Here is a 10392-nt window from a genome sequence, read left to right as displayed (position 1 = left end):
CTCCCTCGGAGATAGGGGAGAAGTTCAGTCATGGAGATAGGTCGGAGTAGAGCCGCTGCTTCTCCCCATTGAGAGAGGTGGCTCAGGCATCTGGTCTGGTGAGATGTTCCGACATGTCCCACTGGGTGCAAGAAAAGGTCCAGGACAGGGTAGAGAAACTAAGTCTCTCGGTTGGGAATGCACCGGGGTTCCCCTATGGGAGATTAAGGAAGTTGCCGGGGAGAGGGAAGCCTGGGCATCTTTTCTTAGACTGCTGCCCCTGTGACCCGGTTCTGGATGAGTGGATGAAAATGGATGGATGGTCAACCTGGATTTCTTTGTGTGCAAAGCACACAGCTATTGTTAGAACCAGATTTCCAGGAGAGAAAGTTCCGTCAAGAACAGATGGATGTAGAACCCAACAACGCAGGAGACCAGGCTTGTAGCCAAAACCTAATCAATAAACTCTGACGAGACAAAACCATGAATTTATACCTTAGTCCAACTGTCCTTACAGTGGATACAGGCTGTCTATGGGTTAAAAACAAGTATTGGGTAGGCAGGGGGCCCATTCAAAAATATAAAGGTTCTAGATCTCTTGGTTAGGCCGTAGAGCCTAAACATTAATACTTTTTTTTTTATGGGCGTGTTGTGTCACTTACCTGCATTTGTGCACGGTGTGCAAGTGTCAGTACTCCTCCCTCCTCCTCTCCACTATCTGTGGGGCAATCAGGAAATGCACATCACCTCCAATATCAGGAGCAGGCAGCCTTGTCTTGATGTTGCATCGTCTTGACTCCCTCCTTGACTCCTCCTTTCTCTCCTCCATCCAGTCTGAAGCATAACAGTAAAGCTATCACTCCGACCTTGCCAACGCTTGTTCAAGCCGCCACCTCCAAAGAAAAGTCTAAACGTTCATTTCGAGGTTCCGCGTTTGAAACTCTTACGTTTCTATGACCATTTTTGGCCTCCATGTACATTGAGTTTAAAGTTAAACCAGGACAAACTTTGACCAACCAGGGACTCAAATTTGCTAGTTACACTTGGATGCTGTTCCTTTTCCTTCACGGAAAGTACCGTTTGTAAATTGATCACTGAGGAGAAATGTAATAACTATGGTTTGTGTCCGGGAAGAAGTCTTTCATATCCTGTGGCAAAAATCCTGTAGATTAGCAAGATTTTCACCGCTTTGACATTTCACACCAAGCTTCTTCCAACTGGAGGTGGCGGACATGTGCTTGTAAACAGTAAAAAAAAGAAAGAGAAGCCCCTCCCCGCTTGTCCAGTGTGAAAACCATCTGCGAAATGGGAGTTGAAGGACCTACGTTCAGCGTATTCCTTAAAGTGTGTCACGTTTGGTGTAAACATTGCTTTAGATCTGGTAAAAACTCCAACACAACAGGCTTTTCTCTGTCTGATCACGGTGAAAAAAGACAAAAGACCAAATTCATAGGTAAAAGAATTTGATTAATTCTGCACAGAATTTCATCAAACATCAAAGGAAGCAGTCCCGATCAACAGAGATCATGTGATCCATTTTTGCACTTTGACCTACAATACATGCTGTTTTCTTTCTGAATGAAAAACAGTTTCCTGCTTTTATTTTTTCTACTTTTTCTCTCCCTTTTTTGCCGCCGGACCACCTTGATAGTGAATGTGTGCTCTCTAGATAAACTGAACTCAATTTAACTAACCATGAATCGTTCCTCCCCATCATTCAGGGTTCCAACACCCTTCAAACCTCTCCCAGCCTTTTCATCTTTTCCATTTCAACTGTTTCTGCTCTTTTGTTGGATTCAAAGAACTTAATTGAGAGAAGTTTTTCACTCTCTGTCCTTTGGGGTTGAATTGCTTGTTACCTAATGAAATCTATTAATCACCTCAGCTCTTCTCTATCTGCTTAGTTAAATCCAAACGAGACTTGTTTGTCTCCTTCTTGACCTGGACGCGTTTGCTGCAGGATATCAGACCACAGCGTGCCTTCGGAAACCCCTTAAAGGAGAAGCCAGAACGCAGCAACAGCTCGGCATAAATGAAGCCGTAATAAGCGTCTCATTATCATTCAAGATTGAACGCCAAATTAAGGCAATAAATGTGAGATTAGATGCGCCGAATGAGTTGGTATTAAACAGCAAACCTCTGCGCGGTGGATAAATGTTCCAGACAGCGTTTGCTGCGCTGCTGCCTCGGTGCAGCAGGACTGCAGGGATTCGGTTAAGGCAGTAATTGGACACAACAACAACTGAAAAATTGATCACAGCTGGTGTAATTAGGAGAAATATGGGACAATCAATTTTTATTAGATTCTGCTATACAGAGGTGTAAAGTTACAGTGCGATCTCCACTGTGCGTCAAATGACTCCACAGTATTTTCAGTTGGGACCCAATAACAGCAGGAATAAGAATGACTCCATAAAAGTGTCGTTTCTTAAATAAATAAAGAACTCTCTGAAGTGAGTGTTTGACATGATGGTGAATTTTTAATCTCTTCTCACAGATGCCTCTGGAGACATCGAGAATGCAGACCATCAGTAACCTGGACCTGAGATCGGATCTGGCACACGGGGAAGCCAAAAACATGATGAGCAATCCACAATTGGGTGTTAGGGGATCAAACTGTTGGAAACGGAGAGGGGCACATGTTAGCAACGAGCACTTTGAAAGTCTGACGTTACAGTTTAATGTCTACAGAATACATTTTATTTTAAGACAACACAGATGACTAATTTGCAGTTTGTTTAGGTGTTTATTATCCATGAAGATCGAGGAGAAAAAACACGAAAATTTGGATCTAAATGACAAACTCCACATTTCTTATTCAGTACCCAACACATCGGTATATAAAAACAAGAACGACCAAAATGCTTTTACTGCAATATTGTGTCTAGAAGTCATGATTTATCCTTTTATTCTTTCTGACGGTGAAAGTCACACTACAAACCGTTATTTGTAGTGGGACTTTAGAACAAGAAAATCCCACACGAAATGTCATGGTAGTAAAGCATGTGTCAAAGTCAAGGCCCGGGGGCCGGATCCGGCCCACGGGGTATTATAACCGGCCCTCTAGATCAATGTATATCATTATTATTAGCGGCCCGAAGTTATCTTGCTAACACACTGAAGCAACACTACAATCATGGAGACTGAGAGACCAGTTAGGATGAATTCTGGTTTTCTTTACTAAACTTAGTGTTTTACATCACAAGGGTGTTGTTGGGGTGAAGAGCGAGACTGGAGGATCAACGCAGCAGACACAGGCAAAGAGGTTTAAGTTACAGTTTATTGTAGGGAGGTCTTCATGTCCAGGGGTGAGATGAGACCAGACAATCAGGCAGCAAGTGGAAGCAGAAGCTGAGCTTTTCTACTGGAGTCAAAGGAGGTGATTGGAAGCAGCTGAGTAATTGATGAGGCCACCAAACACTCCCCCCACAGAGGAATCCCAACAGGTGTCATCATCGTCCCCTTCCCTCTCACTCATGGAAAGAAAGAAATAAACATACAAACAAATGATCTGTATGACCAAAATGTTTGTATTCAGTAAAAATTGTTAACCTAATAACTTATAATCTCCTGTTTCTTTAAGCTTGACCTTTTCCTAAATAAAAGACCAGGAGGAAAGACAGTCGGCCTGAGAGGATAAAGACTACAAAACACAAAAACTAAAATCAAAAAAGGAAAAAGTTTCATCCTGTCCAGCTTTAAATTTAGACAAGGTAAAGTTCTGCAGGTAAAATGGCAGATATAAAACCAAAACCATGCTGAATGTTCCGTTTGGACCAGTGCACATTAGTCTAACAGGCTTGAACACAGAGTACATTTCCTTATCTGATCATTTTAGCAGCTAATCGAGCAAATCATCTCTAAAAGTGCAGCAGATTCCCAAACTTCTCTGTTTAACTTTCTTAGCAGACTGTGTTAAACTTTTTATTTGCTTTGCATTTCGGATGCACTGCAAAGACATTACATGCATCCACTACAGAGACAATTCAGAATGTTTTCTTTAAAGGAAATATAACAAACTCCACATAATCAGCTTTTAGGTAAAAAACTGTTTTTGTTCTTTGTAAAAATTATTTTAGAACGCTTTAAAATAAAAAAATGAAGCTAATCTGAAGCACGAGGTGAGACTTTTGCAAAGTTAAAATAAGGATTTTAGAAGTCACCTTTCAGACATCAGCAGTTTGCAGAATCGCAGCATCAAATTAGGATTAATTTAGCTTAAACTCTGACGATAATTGCAAGAATCTTTCAAGAAGAAACTATTTTTTGCCCATTTATCCCCTAATGAATGAGTCATTTTCTGTGTGAAACATAATAATGAGGCATTAAAGATGACACGCTTCAAAGATCTAATCATGTCCACCATCATTGTGTTCTCCAGCAATATTTGTGCTGCTCTGCTTTCTTTGAAGCAGAATAAACAAGTTAAAAATATGCAGAAAATAAAATCATGTGACTTTATTTGGTTTATTTAAACCAACAGTTTTTGTCTGCATATCACATGTCCAGGGCCGCAGCTACATTTTCTTGGGGCATCGGGCAGAAATTTGGGGGGTTTGTTTCTGAAATTTTATTTATGCTAAATAAATAAACCACATACAGCATTTCATTTTGATTTTTGAAAATTACTTTTGTTTTAAAAACATGCTTTTCCCCCCTTTTTAAAAAATGTTTGTATGTTTTTAACCTGGTTTTAAATGATTTGTTGGTGTGATTTGAACTTCGGAGCCACCGTACATTCTGCAGTTAATATTTTTTTTTTTCATCTACTCTCACCTATATGACTTTGTAATTAAGGCAATTTGATTATTGTCACAGATTTATTCTACTGCCATGGAAAGTATCATGAAAGTACACTGTAAAAAGGGAAAAAAACGGATCTATTAACAAAAGCTCTCTAATTTGCTACATTTAAAAGTATTTGTTTTTATTTAATTACATTTTTTAGTTGAGTAAACTATCAACTCAAAATTAAAATCTTGTGAAAACTAAAAATTGTAAATTCAACAAATTACTGACATTTTGTTGATTGATCCAGTTTTTCACTTTTTTAGTGCATATCTATTGGAGATATTAATCAATTTCATCCCAAATTAAAAATGAATACTTTGGCTTGTGAAATAAATGTTTATATATCCAGTGAATTCTTCATAAACTTCATTATTATGGGTCAACTGTAACATTTTTTCTCATCAATAAAGCCAGAAGTGGCAATAAAAATCCTTATAAAGTGAAGCAGTAAAAACATGTTTTTGGAGGAAGTTCCTAAGAGTCCTGATGGTGCTGTTTACCTTCACCACCCAATAATGGGTCGGTCGGTGTCGCCGTATCAGGAATTGCCAACTGAAGCCTTTGGTTGATATGAACAAAAAGAACATTTGTTATCATGAACTCTCAGGGACTCCTGGATTAGGCTGCGCTGGAATGAGGATTTATGGTGGGTGTTTCTCTGTCACAGGAGAAAAAAAAATTATATATCATCTGAGTCTGGGATGAGGAAATTTGTGCTTTCATAGGCACAGATCTGTTATTGAAATCGATTTTTCATGAAGAACAGCACCAAGATGATACCCTGACACCATCCTGCCAGATCTGTTGTGTAACTCCGTGTGTGTCAGCTGTCATCGTGTAACAGATTATGTGTTTCGTAGGTGTGTTTAAAGCATGACCTTTCAGTGTTTCCATGACAGCAACCACTCCTGACTATGATTTTGGTCTGGAAAAAATGTAGCAATTTAGTTAAAAAAGGAAATATTTTAAAGTTATCATGTTGACTGTTTTTTTTTTTTTTTTACAACAATTTTTTTTCATTGTTTTATGTTGATATTCGTTAAAAGAAAATCTAAGAAGAAAAATAATCTGTTCAAATTGAATTTATAATATTTTTTTTCCTAATTATTTTATAGCGTAACATTTAATTCTGTCCAAAACATTATAATAGTACTATAGTTCAATTTAATATAATGTTTGACTTTTTTAGCCACAGTTTACACAGAATTTCTAGTGTATTTCAGGAAGGGTTGGCTCAGATAAAATGGAACTTTATTAATCTTAGAGTAGAAATTCACCCAATATTGACATGGTTTCAGTTCAACCCAAACGAGACTAAGCATACAACAGAAATACACACATACATTTCAAGGTTGACTGTGGAGTGGCGGTAAATAGACGCTCCTTGATTAGGATGGGTAAATGGGTGGCAAGAGGAGGTTACAAAAAAAGAATATCAATGTTTAATAGATCATTTTCACATAGAAGCACTACACACAAAAGTACAAAATGTGCAATAGGTGGGTTAGCCGTGGGGTTGGCGGCACATTAACTTAATTTAGATAAATTAATTCACATAAAATAAAGATTAAAAAATGTATTTGATCTGGCTGTTTCCTGAACCCCTGACATAGAATTCTCTATTTTAGGTTCAGTCTGTCAGTAAAGTCAAACCACCTCTTGAATGTCGCATTTTCTGCTCTCCTTCTATTCTAGACTGGACTCCTGAACGGAAAAATAAAAAGTAATTGAAGCCAAATCAATATAACTTTTACCAAAGCCCTTACAATGCAAAAAGGCTCAACAGTGTAACTGAATAGTTCTAAAACTTTTCCCCTCTCGGGTTAAATCTAATATCCAGGATGACTAAACTAGCACTTTATTTTCTAAAACCTCATCATTTTTATTTTATTTTACATACAAGTCTGTTCCATCTTTTCTCCCTGCAGTTGCTCAGTCTTGCAGAACCTCCAGAGGCTCTTAAGCTTTATCATAGGACCTCTTCCTGGTTTACATTCTCCCTGCGCTCCCTCCCTCAGACAGTCCTTCCATGTCCGACTTCTTATAACTCTCTGCTCTGTGACAAGATGCATCCCACAGAAATGATTGGATTATTAAAAACCCACATTGCATTATCGGCATGGACATGGACCAGTGCTTCTTCCTGACACACTTCACAACATCGTTCATGACTGGTATTGTTTTTTTAACATTCCTGTTTTTGTTTTATTTGAGATGCACTAGAGAAAAGTTCAGTGTATTTCCCTGTACAGTTTAACGGTTGGTTTCATCCAATCATCAGAAGTTTGTGACCACTCTCGCTCTGCTTTCTTCTCCTCGGCTCTCTTAATTGGTGATGATGATTTTTGTAAACCTCATTGGTGGAAAAAATGAACTTGTATTTCTGCCTTTGATCTTCATATCCCCCATTGTGTAGTATGTGTGTAGTATCTCAGCTCTGTAGTTCCCATCATGACTTGTTGACATCCTTCTCAATTGGCTTGCTAATTTCCAGACAGCTGGTTCTGGATGTTCAACAAGTTTCTAATTGTATACACTGGACCTGTGTGGTGTGTTCAAGAACGTGCCAAACGTGGATTTTTGAACAAACTTAGCATTTGGTGTTCACACTGGACTGTCACTACCTGACACTAGCGCATGAAAGAAAAAAGACCTTTTCTTTTAAAACTCTATTCTGATATATGAAAGACCTGGTGTCACCTGAGGCGTCGTCGGTGACGCTTAAACACAAAATCTTTAACATACTGTAACTTTTCAACCGCTGACACGATCAGCCTCATTCCTGAAGATTCTGAAGGAGAAAAATGATTATTTACGCGGTTCTACCGAAACCGAAAGAAGTTGCTGCAAACATGCAGCATTTCGGTGCTTAGTGTCATAGAAGGTCTATTTGTCTTAGGGCATGTCAATCACTTCTACTCTGTTCAGTACTTTGTAGTTCTAGCCAATCCTTCTGCCTCTCCTGCGATGGCGGGCGGACTCATTTAAGACCGCTGACGGGGCGTGCACGCGGACCGCTCGAATGTCTGGCTGCATTTCACAGCAGATCACAAAAGTTTGACAGGTCACTGCGTCGCATCAGCCAATCAGGAACTCAGCTTTGGGCTCGGGAGGTTTTCAGTGACCCGATCAGCAGGTAAAACACTATTCCAGTTTGAGTTTAAGCCTCCCGGACTTCAGCGAAGCTCGCTTGATCAATAGCCGGGAGTAGCCTGCTCAGGTCTCCTGAACTGTAATATTTTATTTATTTTCGTCGAGACAATAATAATAAAGGGTCCCCTCTTTTTCCCTCCTCCTGGGTTAATGCGGAAAAGCCTTCAAACTCAGTCACAGAGACACAGAAACACAGTGGAAGCGGCTGTCATCCAGACGCACCGAGTGAGATAAAAGCCCGGTAACCCCTCAGGATCACATGTTTGATGGCGAGCAGCGGTGAAAGAGGGGCCACCAGTGTGCGGTTTGGAGGTTGGGTAGCTCTGATTTAATAGCAACAGCTAGAACGTCAAAAAACAATGACACCCAAAACGCCAATTTTGAGGCCTTAACCATGCGTCAACAAGTGACATGTGTGGATTTTGGAAGATGATTTTTTGTTATTGGGATACTGAAATTGGCACCGATTAGGAGTCAAAACTGAAACCAAAGAACCGCTAAAACCCAATCTGTGCCCAACCCTAATTGAAAGCGGTCACTCGAACGCTTGTCTCCAAACCTGATGTGAACATAGTATAATCTGTGAAAAGCAGCATGGCACTAAACATTAGGAAGGTGCTTACACGATCAAGGTAAATTAGCTGAGTCTGACAGTACGTCACGTTAGTAAAGTGTCGCATATTGGCACAAAGCTGCTTTTCTCTGTGTCAGAATCCGTTGAAATTACATTAATTAAAGGTTAAAGCGTTACGATAGGTCAAAGACTGTGTTATTTTGCTGTAACTGGCAATAGCTCCAGTGTTAAAGTGTTAACCGCCGCCATCAGATGAAGAACGCCAGATTATCCCGCCTACATGACACTTGAAAATGCCTGTTAAATCAGATAAGTCATTGAGTATTAGTGGTGCACACAATCGGGCTCGCTGGGTTTCTTTTGACATCAATGAGGAATCAAATCACGGATTTTATATCTGCGTGAGCGGACATTTCCAAAATGCCCGGTCAGAGAAGCGAGGCAGATATCACAAAACCCTTAAGCCCCCCGTTGAACAGCTTTGTGTTTTCGTCAGCCGGCTGTCACAGCCAGCACTGCACTCAGAAACCCAGAGTACGAGGAAGGTGAAGGTGTGAGCTCCAAAGTGATTCATATGCAGCCATTGACTGTCTTCAGAAGCGTAATAGAAGATTTAATAGGCCCAGACAGAGAAACTGTTCACATTTTTCATGCTGCTATTTCTCCAGAGTATCTGTGTTTGGAGAAGCTGGCAGATATTTATTAGCAGTGTGTTTAGATGGCTCCAGACCACGTTCCTCTGAGGAACCCTTTTGGGTTAGACTTTAACTTTCCTCGCACAAGTGTGAAATGGATTTCTCTCCAAATTAAACCCCCCCACCCAGGAGAAAATGGGCTCCAGACTTCCACTAAGGTGTATGTGATAAAAATGATTTAAGCTATTTACCCACAAAGACCGGAGGCAGGTTGGGGTTTGCCTCCTCGCATACCAGAAGAGACAAATGTTTATCCTGTTTGCATTTTTTTGTGTTCGCACCGTTTTTGGAAATGTACGTTGAAGGGGCCACTTGCATTCACGTGCTGCTATTTAAGTTTTTGCAACTATTTTTGGGCTCTACGTACAAAACGCATTGGCATTGAATGTGGGTCAATGATGAAGACTGATCATGGCGGAGAGGTTAATATTTTTTGGTTCGTGCCCGGCCGGAATTATATGACCCCAAGGCTGAATTTGAATTCTTCCCCTACCGCATATCACTACCCCTCTAATTGCAGGGGTCAGAGTGGTAAAGAGTACCTGAAGACCATACTTGAGTAAAAGTACAGATACCTTTCCATAAAAATTACTCCCTTACAAGTTTCAAGTTCCAACACTACTTGAGTAAAAGTAGAAAAGTATCAAATTTTGAAGTATTTTACTGGTTACTGAATGGAAGCTCAAAGAACACCAAGAAATGTGAAGAACAATAAACTGTTCATTTCCTAATATTTCTAACGAATATTAACGAATATAAATTAAATGTAACACTTCAATGTTTCAACATGACAGAACAAAAAAGTCAATCTCATTTTCCAAAAGAAAAAGAAGTAGTTTAACCTGGTAAATTAAAATTCAGGGCTGACTTAGATGGGATTCAGCTCTCTGTCTTGGGACACTCACACAACATTTCCCGTTTTAACAAAAGCTGGTTCTCAAAGCGTATTAGCTCTTTTTGGTGTGAAAATGAGGCCAGAACTGGTAAAAAAGACGCTCACAAGCAGCAGATAGGGTAGTGTTCAGCCTTAATGACAACTTCAGTAGAGGTGGGGAGGTTTTCCGGACGATTTTAACAATGGAGTCAATGGGGAAGGCTCACTCCAAGCACCAGCTGTTATATCTTTAAGAAGTTGTTAATTCTGTATTTCTTAGGTTTAGTTTGTAACATAATGCAATGGGTTGAGATAACGAATGTTGA

The sequence above is a fragment of the Oryzias melastigma genome, linkage group LG7, assembly GCF_002922805.2.
Source record: "Oryzias melastigma strain HK-1 linkage group LG7, ASM292280v2, whole genome shotgun sequence".
NCBI lineage: Eukaryota > Metazoa > Chordata > Actinopteri > Beloniformes > Adrianichthyidae > Oryzias > Oryzias melastigma.
This window is presented reverse-complemented; position numbering follows the sequence as displayed.